General features: G+C 44.3%; 1 protein-coding gene across 1 annotated transcript in view; it reads right to left on the reverse strand.

The window, feature by feature from the left end:
* Nucleotides 1-14,504, reverse strand: part of LOC102381322 (transcription factor Maf) — a 238,983-nt gene that overhangs the window by 259 nt on the left and 224,220 nt on the right.

Raw genomic sequence — 14,504 nt, forward strand, 5'->3', positions numbered from 1 at the left:
TTTATTGACAACAGAGATTCTTCATCAAGATTCAGGAAGTGGCTTAGTTTGATTAGCTGCTGAGTACATGTTCAAATCCAGCAACGTACTCATCAGAAATAAATAGCCGTAGTGCCCTCCCCATATAACGCATGCCAGTTTTAATAATGATGATGTTAATAATAAATAATAATACACATGTACGGTTCAGTTTGTTCTGAGTGCTTTTCTTTTTAGCTTGTATGTAAAGGCAGTCAGGATGCGGGCGACAAACCTTTCAGGCCTGCACAGAAACGCCCGTCTGTCTTGCGGGTGCACGCTGAGGCTGGCCGAAATCCCCGAGACTGGCTACTATGGGACCGTCTACACTATTCAGTTCTTCCAAACAGATATTGGGTGTGAATGGTGGAGCCATTGTCCTGAGATCCCTGCACCAACCACCAGAGTTGGTCCTACGTGGGACAAACGCATCCATCCTTGCTGAGGACAAGGCCCAGGCCAGTTCACCAGCCACCCTGTCACCTCCGTCCATTATCCCTCAGCCACTAGTAGCCTCTCCTGCTTGATATTTGACTGCTGGCATGACATTCCCAGTACAGCCAAGGTAGTGTTTATAACATCTGCATAGACATTTCAAGAAGTAAGTAATTCTCTCGGTGCCCTCCCCCGAGATTATAAAAGACACGAATCCTCATCAAGGCCAATGGGAGATCCCCCCTTTTTTTTTTAAACCCTTCATACCTCCTTAATTCCTTGACCGATTTCCTTCAAAATTTCCACACTGAAATGATATCATGCCTGAACATTGTCAGTGCAAGGAAAAGTTAAGATGGGATCAAAATCAGGCTCAAAATGAAAGACTAGTTGAAGTTTAGACAGCCTAGAAACTAGACGGCACTTACCACCTGTACAACTGCCCCAAGAGTTGCACTGGGTCTTCTTTTCATAGCAAAAATAAAAAAGGATTAATCTAATACATGAATATTAATGGATCTAAGATGACAGAAACACTGCAGCACAGGATGCCATTTCTAGGTTAGATATGCAGAGTAATTAAACACTGCTGGGAGCACTATATTCTTCCTAAGGCCTTGGGCCTTATGCTCCATTTAGGCAGACATTAATACCCAACAATGCACATGCTGTCATTTCGAAGTGCTGCAATATGGTATGCTTTTATGAGAATTTTGGTATTTAGCAAGATTGCTTTCCTTCAAAGACTATCTGTTTTTGCGCTCTCCATTGTTGGGTTTTAAAAAGTGAAAGCATTTTTAATCTTGCAGATAGCTGTAGCTTTCATTGCTATGGCGGTGCTTCTGAGTTCGCTCAGCTTACCAAGTTCATTTGACACTTATGCCTGTAGCTGGTTACCAAATGCTTGTTGACGCTAGTATGCTACTGTATCCAGAATTTTAATGTTGACATTTTCTCCCAATCAAAGCCTGCACCCTTTTTTTTTCTGTGTACGCTGTGCTGAAATAGCCTACATAAAACAAAATTTCCTCTCTTTTTCCAAATAAAGGAGCTCACTTGATGCGGAGTAGCAGAATATTTGTTTTTTGTAGCAGAATTTGTCAAAATAATTCTGTGTACACATATGCATGTGCAGACAGCTTGACAGCCACACAGAAAGAAAAGGCTAGTGGGATTAGAAATGCAGAACGAGTTAGAAGAAAAAAAAAAACCACTTTATTCCGATAAATGGTTCATGTCCTAAGTGAGTCTAAACCAGTGGCTTTGAAAGTTGCTTTGTATTTTGGTGTAAATTTTGGTACATTTGCAATTGATCAGCTTCATTTATTGACCAGTTTATATTTTTTCCACCTGATTTACCTGAATCGATATCTGCAAGTGTTACCCCACGGTTGATTGAGTCCAGTATTCATTAAAGTTAGTTAAATACTCAAGCCATACAAGTCTAATGGAACAGCAGACTCTGAAACCTTGACTGATCTTGTATCAGCAAAAGAAAAAAAATACTGAATAATGGAAAACAGGTGATGTTACCTATCATTTCGGCAAAATTGTAATTTTGGTGATGTTGCCTATAATTTGGATTTCTTCAAACACATGCTAGTATTGATAGACATTTTTAATTCACATCCATTAAAATATATATAGAGAAAGGGATAAAAAAAATGTACTGCTGTTTTATTAACCTGTTTCAGTCTTCTTAGGGGCCACCAAGAGGCCAACAGCTAATATGCTTCCTACTCTCATGCTGTAGGATTTGTCACATAGGGTTTTCTTCCTTCCTTCCTGTTCTTGCTTGTTCGGATCAACCATTCCCTTTAAAATCACACAACTCTACATGCAGTAGGTGGGGTCTTATTTCTGTGTTGTATTCAGACAGGTGGATGAGCAGCCTTCTTTGCCACCAGCGAATGGGCCAGCAGGTAGTCCTCCAAGGCCAGGGTACAATCCTGGCACCAGTAAGGTCAATACCAAAATTGCCTTTTCCACCTGTGGTGCTAGTGTTATCTCTACTATGTGGTGGTTTTGGAGGATTATTGCTGCGATGGACCTGAAATCTAGTTACATCTCCCAACAGTGAGACAACCAGAAACCAATTTGCAAGGGAAGTGGTGCTCGCTCCTACCCTGGGGGTCTTCAAAAGGAGGCTAGATAATCACCTAGCCGGGGTCGTTTGACCCCAGCATCCTTTCCTGCCCAGGGCAGGGGGTCAGACTTGATGATCTACTTAGGTCCCTTCCGACCCTACCAACTATGAAACTATGAAAACAGTCCAGATGTCTTAAGTCCACACTGGTCAAGTTTTTGGGTTTGTTTTTTTTTTACAGCAGAGAAGACATCCTCGTATTCTGCGACCAGGTAGGTATTTTATTTGAGAAAGTCTTTCCAGCACCACTGCAATAATTTCACCTACGTCAAGGCTGAATAACTTCCTGTCAGCTGTTAAACTCATGACCTTTCAAGCTAAACACACTTTTACCAACTAGTTTACCACTAGAATGATCAATATCTGGACAGATTCTGGACAGATCTTACTTTGTCCTTTAGTTTTGCTTGTGACTTTAGACTTGATAATTATTTCTGACTGGCAAAAAATTACCTATCCATTTTATGTTCTGTACTTATCATGACAGATTATATATTCATAATTTGAACAGCAGTCTACCAGCCATACATACTGTGCACATGTCCTTCACATCAGCCTGAATTTAAGCTACAGTAATCAGGCTTTCTCCCTATGTATGTTATTTTTTTTAAGCGCAGTATAAGTAAAGGTACTAAATGCAATGTTTGTACTGTGAATCTGGGAAGCCCTGCAAAAAGTTGACCCTTTTCCAGGTACCTTGTCTGATTTAAGCATGTATTTTACTCAGATTTAAGTCTGACTTTGTATGCACTTTCTCTAAAAATCAGGTCTCCCAAACTACAATGAAAGCTGAGAAAAAATTCCTCTAATATTTTGAAGCCAAGATGCTCTGAGACGGTAAAGCACATTAGTACCATCAGTTATTAAGAATAGTATGCTTGTGGTTTTCATCTTGAAAGAGGTCAAATAGGTATTTTTACAAATAAGATTCATTTCAGTCACTGCTGAATTTCTGCCTGCTTTCCATGCAGCAGCTGGCTGGAGAAGTGAAAGGTAGTTGTCCTTGGGAGCTGCACATAGCTACCCAGCATTGTGACTAGAACAGCACAGTTCATCATCCAGCCATAATTCCTTCCACCTCTAAAACCAGCCTACAGAAAATTAAATTAAATCTCTGCCTATCTGGTGCCCCAGTTGGCATGGTAAGCTACTATGTGGCTCTGCCCCCTCACTTGTCTGTGTCTTAGGTACTTTGACATATCTGAGTGGCCTAAGTCTGAAGGTAAGAAGCACATGCAGGTCAGCCAAGACACCAGGGCTAGGGACAGACATTCAAAAAGCCTGAGACTGAATTGAGTCAATCTTTGCAGGTTAGTCTAACCTGTCTAGGCTAAATCAATTTTGTAACCAGACAGACATCCCAGAAATGCAGGCACATGCCTGCAGTGGCTCAGGCTAGAAGCTGGGGGGGTGCTAGAGGAGCCCTCCCTTGCCTTCCACAGAGCTGAGCTGAGGGAGGGCATGGCCAGCTCCCGGCAGGATGCTAGAATAGGGAGGGGTTCCCCCGCTCCTGACCAACCCAGCAGGGAATGTTTATCACCCCTAACTCAGTGTTTATTGGCCCATTAAGAAAACAAAAGAGGGACATTACCAGCTACGACATTACCAGCTACCTGTTGATTCTGCCTTTGTCCCGTCTGCCACAGCAGGGACCGTAGCCAGCATGTGGTCTGCTAGCTAATGCTGAGAGGTGTCTGAGAGGGAGAGGGGATACCTGATTAGCAGAGAGTGGGAGGCAGGGAGCAGAATCCAGGTAGGCACCTGCCGTGTCTGCCTGAGCTGCAGCCAGGAACCAGAGGGGAGGGGCCAGCCCTACTGTGGAGCTAAGAGCCCCATCCAGCCCAGAGAGCATGCTGGGATGCTGGGGGAGTCTGGTTTAACTTAAATCAGCAAGGGGTATGGGACAGACAGTGTATAAACCAGTTTGAGCCAAATCAGTTAAGTCTGATATACTACATTCAGCCAGGTTTATCTCAGACCGGTTTTAGCCACCAGTTTATGTGCACTGAACGTCTGTTCTGTTACAGGTTTAAACCAGTCTCTGATCACTTACATGTAATGTCTGTCCTTAGCCCAGAAACTAGTTGCCACCGTAAAAATGCAAGGAGATGACCACAAAATGTAGCAGGCTGCAGGCAAGTGCAATGGCAGCAGGTCTCACACAAGTGGTTTAGCTTAGTAGGGAGGGGTCTGGTCATCTAGGCTTAGGGGCCACTGCTCCCCCACCTCCCTGCCTGTCTTCATCTTTGTGGCCTAACAATGGTGAGCATTTGCTATATTCTCATTATTGTACTACCCTGGCCCCATGCCAATTAACTGGCCAAGCAGCGGCCTCAAGCTGCAGCTTGTGCTCTGTGCTTTTGTTCTGACTCTCTTAATTCAGAACCTGAAAAATAAACTGTCTTCTTTCCTTTCTCTCCTGCCCCACAAACTTTGCTGCAGCCAATGTGGGAGGAAGGCACACAAGCAGTGGATGAGGCTCTGACATTTCTTTGCCGAGCAAGCCTTGTCCCTGTGAGAGCGACAACTACCACGTCCAATAGCACTGAGACCGAAAGGGGATATAACAGCATTAGACTGCTCAATCTGAATCTCAGCCTCGGTGCATACACATTACTCTAGCTACTCTCCCACAGATCAGCATTTAGGGCAGACACTCAGGGCACCTGGATTATACAGCGATGGGAATATTTGAAATATGACAGGCAGATGGATAGATGCCTGCTGCCGTCCTTCTCTACAGGAGATTGAATAAAAAAATAACACCAAAAAAGCATGCAGCTATAGGAGACGGTATAGTCTCCAAAACAGTAGCGCCTTTGTTTTTAACAATGCACGCCACATTTTTAGCGGATGGCTTTTCTGGGTTGCTCTAGTTTTAAGGGGATAGCATCAGAAATAAGGATTGTTGCTTTTGCAGAGAGCTTTCCAACTGGTGTTTCATGAATTAGCTCCATGCTTTAAAAGAGGAGATTGCTCTGGCAGAGAGCAGAGTAGTTGTAAAAGTGTCAAGGTGTTATGAATGTCCTGATGATAGAGCCCAGTTGTTATCTGCTGGGTAGTGAGGGAGGATAGCTAATGATGTGCAGCATGTAAACCGTTTGTTGCTCTAATCCATCTGTGTGGAGAGGAGTGAAAAAGAAGGGAGAAATCCAGGGAAAATTACTTGGACAGCTGGAGATAAAGTGTATACTGATGGAGTCATCCAGAGGTAGCTGTCAACATGAGCAGTGTTTGCATATAATACCAGCAATTCACAAGGCTTTTTTTGGGCCGTGCAAAGAACTTGATTAAAACACAATATCCTCTTACCAATTGGGCTCGGTTTTAAGTGAGGAATGTGATTTTAATCAATTCATGGCTGGGTGGCGCAGCAAAGTGTTAAGAACATACCAGAGATCAGGCTAAATCCAGCTAAAACAAGACGTACAGATCCCTTTGGAGAACCTGAATTAAATGAGAAGCAGTCATTTTATTAATTCTGCTGTGTTTTATAGACCTTTTATATGGAACATTACCCATACAACTTCACTATCTAATTAAAAAGGGCTCTTATCAATTTGCTGGGCAGTTGCTTATATAAAAAAAAGAAATAATAATTAAAAAAAAAAATCCCTGAAAAAATCAGTCTGTTAAAAGGGGTAAACACAACAGATTGTCAACTGTTTGATGAGAATATTAGTCGGTAATCACGACTCTTGTAAAAGAGCTATAAAAATTAAACGTAAGATTCAGCAGTTGCCTTTGAAGCGAAGTTAGCACTTTTTGACTGTTTTTGTACTGCTCCCATTAGATCTTTTTAGTCTTGTGCACCTTATATGCCACTATCTCATGCATAAGCTGGTGTGAATGTGGCTGAAATTAGGTTCCTTGTACAATTAATAGAGCCATGCCTCACACCCAGCCTCCTTCCCTTGGCTTTTGTTCAGTAGTACTGCCTTTTGAGAACCTGCCAGTACAGATCTGCAACCCTCTCAGCTTTGGACAAGAAATCAGTGCAAGACTTAGCTGGATAAAGCCTGAGTTATTAGCAGCAATAGCAGCCAGATGCCCTACTGAGATGCTTCCCCAAATGCATTGCACCAGGTGCAGTACAACAGGGAATAAGAGATTTCCCTTTTCCCAAAAAACTGGAAGGGCAGATGATAGCGGGTAAAAAAGAATGTGATGACCTCCACTTGACTTATGGGAAAATAAGACAGTGTGTCATTCACGGCCAGATCCAGTAAGAGCTAGGCACTGCAGGGCCTATGTGCAAAAGGTAGAGTGGCCATTGGTCCTGTTTTGTACCGGACCGTCCTGTTTTTAAACCCTTTGACCCCTGGCCAAGGAATGGACTGCAAAAAGTCCTGTTTTTCACTTCACTGGTGGCCATGCCTGTCAGTCATTTGTCCTTGCAATGCTATTTGCTATGCCTAGAAGTAGGGCAGTGCACAGCCAGGAGGAGCAGGGCTCTGAGCCGAACAGGGAGGGAGGTGGCCTTTTTGTGGTGGCTCCGCCCCTTGGTGCTGATTGGCCAAGGGGCCCAGTGGCCCCACTCCTCGCTGGTGATTGGCCAAGGAGGTGGCAGAGGAGGACCAGTGGTTTCCCCCCACTCCACCAAGGGGATAGCCTGTATTCTGGGGATGCATCAGTGGCCACCCTAGCAAAATGCATGTGTGTATGTCCAGGAAGAGGTTTGGTGAATTCCAGTCTGTCATAGGCACCTAACTGAGGGCACATGGCCAGGACCTGAGGCTAGCAGAGAGGTAGGATTTCATGCATATATACCAAACTAGCTCCGAATGAGCAGGGTTTGAATTGCACACCAACTCCTGGCCAGGGGTGGGTCTGCAGCGGTAGCAGCTGGAAGGAGCTGCCACTGCCACCGCCTGAGCTGCTTAGAAAGGAGGGGCTCTCATCTCTTATGGAGGGAATTATGGGGGGCGGGGTCTCACCCCCCATCTCCTGAGCTCCCCCATATTTTGAACCCTGTGAATGAATGAGCCTGGGTACTAAAGCAAGAGGCTTAGCATATTAGCAAAGTGGTCCACCCAGGCAGATACACCCTGCTGCTTAGCTGCACACTTGGATGACTTGGGGCTGCTAGCTTGTTCCGAGTTAGCTCAGGTGTCCCTGGGCCATGTACCTCAAAAGGCATCCAGTGTACCACTACACACATGAAGTCAGAGCTGGCCTTAGGGATAATGGTGACTTAGGTGAACTTTTATTTTGGTGCCCCCCCCGGCAGCCACTGGGGGGCCACCAGTGACACTGCTGCAGGTAGAGGTGGGTGGGCAGGGGCGCAGGATTGGAGAAGGTGCCACCCCGGATATGCTGCCCAGCTTGGCTCCTCCTGAGGAGTGCTCTCGGGGACACCAGCTCCCAAGCTGTGGGCAGATGGTGCTGCCTCTCCCCCATATTGTTCCCCAGTGGGTTGCTGGGGTGGGCTGCACCAAGGGGGCTGCTGTGGCAGGCCAGGGACACCTCCTGCCGCTGCCTGGCCCTGGTGCAGGGCTAGGGCTGAGCTGAGGCTGTGTGGGCAGGGAGCACTGCAGGGTGGGGACTGGAGCAGAGCGGGGCACATACCTGCTCCATGCTCCAGAAGGCATAGGGCAGGGTGGCCTGGGCCAGGCCAGGCTGAGATGGGCACACAGGGTGGAGCCAGATGTCAGAAAGGGAAAGTTTTTGTGAGGGAAGAGCAGAAAGCTGACAGTCAATCAGAAGGTGGCGGAGCTACCCCAGCCTGCCTCCTTCCACCACCCCACCACACTGGGATGCGATGGGGGAGGGCAGGGGTGCTGCTCCGCATGGCTGAGCCAGGGCCACATGCCTCCTTCCACCCCACCCCCCACACTGGGATCTTGGGGCAATGGGAGGGGGCAGGGGTGCTGCTCTGAGCCAGGGGCATATGAGGGGACCCCACGGGAGTGTGGGGGGACAACTGCTAGGCTCAGCCAACCCCTGCTGTGCTGGGCACACAGTTGCTCTTGCTTGGGCCAGGGATCGGCTGGGGTAGAGGGGTATTTGGCACCCCACTGACCATGACACCCTGGGCAGTCACCCACATCACCCACCCCTAAGGCTGGTTCTGCATGAAGTGCTGCTCATACTTGAAAAGAAAGGACCAAGCAGGAGGCTGGGGGCAGGCATGGTTTGCCCCCAATTCCCTTCCTGCACCCCATGCCCCTCCATAAAACTTTGCTTTGTGTGGAATACTGGATTTTACATGTGCAGGGTCTGCCAGGAGTTGCCTGCAGAGCCCAGAATCAGCAGTGACTGAACACCCGCATTTTAGCATTTTGACTTAAATCCAGTGTACACTTCTCAGTGACCTGTGGCCTGGACTCAGTCTCTAGTGGACAACAGTCAGCAGTGCATCACAAAGCTGTTCAGCCTGCTGAACGCTGCTCGTGAATTGTAGGTCACAGCTCAAAAGGAAGCTGAATTTAGCTTCAATGAAAACCAAATTACCTCTCATCCTAGAGAAGGCTTTATTCCTGCCGCTCTCAGGAGTGAGGCCAATATAGCTGGGGCAGAGAGGCAAATGGGAAATGATACTGTCTCCAGTACACCTGGCCTACAAACAACGGAGAGGCATTTTTTTTTCCATCCAAGCTGCTCCTTTAATCTCTGTGAGCAGGAGAAACTCATGCATTACAGAGGCACAAAAACAAAAAGGCATAGGGAGGGGAGGGAGCGGGGTGGGCACGGGGAGAGAATAGTTGCTTTCGAATTAAGTGCTGTTTTTAATATGACACCTGTCAGACTTATTGTTAAAAATATGGAGAAAGGCTCCTTTCAGAAATAATAACATTGCAGCAAGGTTAGTTATGACACACTGAGTCCTGTCAACACCTGCAATTAGAAGTTGTTTACTATCTGGCAAAATAGCTCTGCAGCATCAATGCTGTATGGACACCATGTGTTGTTTCCACCCTTAACAGCAAGCTCTGGGATACGCCTCTGCTCTAATAAAGCCAAGCTTGGGGATTCTTCACCACAATCCCATTACTTTCCTAATGACACTATCACCCAACCAGGGATTAAGTGCTGCTTTGCAGTCAATGCATGGTGTCACCAGATTTAGGCTGCTAAACAATTAAAGGGTCAATTTACAGCATGCTCATGGAGGAGGTGGTAGGCATGACGAGCAATGATAGGTTGCGATCAACAAGAACTGCCAGAGATGCATATATTCAGGGGTAAAAATTTCTGGTAGAAAGCTATAAAGGGCAGCTTTTTCCTTTACAATTAAATGCATTTGGTAGGAGAGTAATTCCCATCGCAGTATTTCCAATTCACAGCGGGATGACGTATTTCACACCCCTCTAGCATGCCGGATCTGCTTCTGGCTGAGGCGATTGTCCTACTTCTGCCACCGAGAAAAATTTGGTTCTGCAAGGGCTGCCAATTGTGGCACGTTATTTGTGAGTCATCAAGCGCTAGTAGTTAAGCGCCGACCACAAAATTAATTTCATTTATGCCTTCAGCCAGATTTCAAACAAAGACTCCGGAGACGTAAGGGATATTAATTTATTAAAAAGCAATAGCTTGATAATGCACACAATGATAGAATAAATGAATCTGTTCAATATCTTATAAAACAGTTGGCAATCACATAATAGAGCATTCATTGTCAATTTAGTAGCTTGTCTCATTATAGTCTGCAAATAGTAGTAAAATGGTGTATTATTCATGAACCAACATGCTTTAATTACTTTTAGTGCACATTTATTTTTTCAAATGTAATATGAGTTAGATTCATCTCTAACTGTAACCGAGCTTATGAATCTTGAAGCAGTTACACAACCTGGAAGAGGCATTTTGTGAACACAGTAAATGGGTTTCTGGGAAGTCTGTAACATTTCTATATGCTAAAATATATATATATATATATCCTAACATGCTAAACTCGTATCCCATCCAGAGCAGGATTGTGTCTCAGAGCATGTTTGACTTAGATGAAATAGCATTAGTTAATGACGTTATCAGACATAATTTCATGTGTCATAATTTGATGCTTTTAATCTGCCATAAGAGTAAAAACAAAAAATACCCCTCCAAACCTAATAAAAGTCATTAGCTGGTTTTACAAACAGAAACCTTCCTCTTAATACCTCCATCCTTAACTTAATTTGGTATGAAGTTCCCATGCACAGACAAGGTCAGTTAAAGTCCACTGCTCATTTCAATTAAAATGTTTTGAAGGATTTATAAGTAATAAACTGATCTCTTTCTATAATTATAGGTTCCCTCAAGCCATCCCTTCTACTCCTAAGTATAACGTTGCAGCACACTGTTGATTTCCATATACAAAGATAAAAAGAACTCTATAAAACAAGATGACTTAAAAATACAATTAAAGCATAAATCTTTACACCCATTAACATTTAGGGTCCATTAGATTACTTTGTCTTTTACAGTATTAAATGCTAAGATGTTCTGCTTTTGGTCTGTAATATTTGATTCTGGTTCTACTTATAATACAAATGTAATTTAGCTACTAGTAAATCTTGAGTATAATTGGTTATTAAGTAAGTGCTACCATGTAATAATTTTGAGCTATGGGATTTTGTTCCCCTCCCATTCATCTCTCCCACTTTGCACTTCTAGGGTCAGGCAGAAGGAGAGTGCAGTGGTGGCGAGCGTGTTACAGATGCCTAGACCGAGTGATCAGGCAAGCCGCCCTTCAAGACTGAGCGACGGGGATGGCTGATGTGCATTGCATTCGGCGGGTTTGCCACAGAAGTGCAACTTACACTTCCTCCCCAATTCACTCCTGGGCAGATGGCCCCCACAAGGTCTAGGTAGCAATTTTGTTCTAAGTAACCCCCTACTTTGGAGAAGTAGAAACCAACGTTGGACTTGGCACTTGTTTTGATAGTCTACATTTCTCCTACGGACAAAATGCTTTTGCAATGTACTTTACTTTCTTCAGTGACCTGGGGTACAAAAGTCTAAAGCCCAGTGTTGAATTCTGTTCTCCTTAGACCATAAATCAGGATCTGGCTTGACATACAAACACAGTGCAATAAAGGAGAGGAATCAGGGCAGAAGTTGACCCCTATCTCGGACCTCAGATGTCTGACATCAGATGTCTGAGCCATGGTAGCACAATGACAACTCCTTTCCCAGTCCTCGCTAAGTACACTTAAAAATAGTTTTTATTGGTCACCAAGGAAGAGTTTTCTAAGGTTTTTAGATTCAAGAACTGGGGTAATAGCATTGTGAGGGCATGGCCCAGTTTCCTTCCTAATCCTGATTTCAGTTCCCACCAGTAACCTGAAGCCATGGCCGTTTAATCCTTAATGCCTGGCACAATTAACATCTCATATTCTGGGGAACTTCTTTGAGATATGAAAGGAAGTTTGTCACTGGCTAGGTCAGCCCCTGATAGTCTCTTTACTAACTGGAATGGGATCCTCCTTAGTTTGAGTCAAATACAGTAACACCTCATTTAATGGGGCAATAGAGCAGAGAATCTGTTAGGCTGCTCTGGTGCGATGCAGTAAGAATCAACATCGTAGCAATTAGAGTTAGTGAGGGATGCAAGTACACAAACTCACAAGCTATTAACAAACAATTTGAGTAATTCTACAGGTATTTATGTAAGGCTGTGGCAGCATCTTCAGGAGAGAAAAAATAAATATTCCCAGGAAAGCAAAAACAGAAGTGGAATTTCTTTCAGCTCACATCCTTGAAGACAGAAAGCCAGCAGACTTTTCTGCATTAGCCTGTGTTATTGTGCCTGCAAATAATCCACATGTTTCTACCAACAGGGTACATCTACATGTGCATTTAAGCGTGACTAATTTTAATGTGCATTAAGCACTTTTTGGCAGGCGTCTACACGTGCAGGGACTTGGCACTAAAGTTAGTGCCAGGTCCCTGCAACCCTGCCATATGCCCCTAGTGGCGGGCTGACCTGGCACTGGGTCATGCCTACAAGTGCATCAATGCGCTTTAACTAATCACACCTAAACTTGATACCTGCACTTGCAGCTATCAAATTTAGGTGTGGTTAGCCTTATTTTGCCATTTTTAATGTGCTAAAAGGGCATGTATATGTAGATGTGTGCCTGTAACGTGCACTAAATTAGGCTAATGTGCATGAATGCATCTCATGTAAACGCGCCTGCAGTGCACTGCAGGGGGAAATATCAGTAGTTAGGTTACTACCTGTCAGGGCCCACAAATCTCAGGTGTCTGCATACTAACATCTGCATCTTCAATGGCCACGAGCGCAAACCTGTACCAACAGAAATGAGAGCTTCTTCAGAGTCAGCTAAAAATCTGACCCTCTCTCTTTTTCAGTGCACCTATAAAAGCTAAATGCTTTTTTAAACTCTGGGCAATTTTACTGATCCTAATTCTTCATTACACTAGTACAGTTTTACCCTACTCCACCTGCAAAAAGATATGCTACAACCAGCCTATTTACTGACTGGATGGTGCTCCGCCTGGATAAGAGAATCTCCAGGCACCAGCTCTATGTACTCAGCCACATCAGCCCCCTTACACTGGCTCCAGTTGCTTCAAATCTAAGCAACCTACTTGCCATCAATTTTGAGGCCCTTCACGGTCTGTCTTCTGTCCAGCTCAGCTTTCATTTTGTATAGAGACATCAGCTCCTGCCACCAATCAGCCCAAAATGCTGACCTTCACTTAGTACCAAGTATGCATTTCTGTGCTTTCTCCCATGCTACCACTGATACTTGGGAGGAGTTCTCTACAATGCTACCTCATCATCTGCCTTCAAATCCCTCCTTCAAACTCTCCTTTTTTTCCTACAAAAACCTCGACCACAGTTAACACTGCCAGTGCACTCAGACTTCTGCCTATCATGCTGACTAATGTTTTTGTGTTCTCTCCCATCTGTTGTCCTATCTCTTAGATTTGGATTGTAAGTTTTTCCAGTCACGGGCTTTTTGTTCGGTGTTTGTACAGGGCCCAGCACAACCGTGCCTTGGTCCATGAGTAGGCCTCTGAGATCCTGGGATAATATGACTAATACACTATAATAAAATAATCCGAGGTATTAGCGTAGTGGGCTGAGATGAGGAAAAGGAGATGTACAAGGTTTCTATAGACCATCCTCAGCCCTCAGCTGTTCTTGAGAACTGTTGGCAGCTTATTTGTATTACAGCAGTTCTTCCCTTATCAGAATTTATTCTAGGCACAAGCCTAAAGGTAGCCATAGTCCAGTTTTGGTGGAATACAAAGGTAACTTAAAACCACAGCCCCCCTCCCCGCCGCAGGAACCGGGCCAAATCCTATTGCAAAAAATATAGGCTTAACTTTAATATGTGAAGAGGCCACTGAAGGCAATGGTATTGTGTATATGCTTAAAGAGAAGCATGTGCATTGCTGGATCAGGGCATGAATGATCCTCAGAAGGAGCTGAGAAGCTAGAAAGCCCTTAATAATTCCATATGAACTAAAACTGTATTTAAAAGTACTATTCATTTTACAACGTTACGATTAAAGGGCACAGGCCAATGCAACTGTTTGCAATAAGTACAGCATATAATTGTCTTGATTTTTCTTTAAAATAAAGAAGGTAGATTGAAAGCTCTTCCATTATCACCAGTCAAACTACATTTCAGACTCTTACTGGCAAATGGGCCAGTCCTTGAAGCAGTTTTTTCTTTTTATGAACAAGTAAAAAACAAAATTGTTTTTCCACAGCACAAAAGACTTTCTCTGCCTCATGGTCTTATTGGCGGCTTAATCCATATGTTTACCACATTTTGAATGAAATACAATAGTTCTGCCTGAATACCCTGATTAGCCTTAATTTCCTCATTTTTACATTAATTCCTATGTTTTTGAACCCGTTAGCAATATGAGCAGTTTACAATATCAAATCCTTTCACAATTTCAAGGCAATTGTTCACATGGATACAATTATCCCCACTAGTGA

This window comes from Alligator sinensis, unplaced genomic scaffold (genome assembly GCF_000455745.1).
Source record: "Alligator sinensis unplaced genomic scaffold, ASM45574v1 scaffold119_1, whole genome shotgun sequence".
NCBI classification, from domain to species: Eukaryota; Metazoa; Chordata; order Crocodylia; family Alligatoridae; genus Alligator; species Alligator sinensis.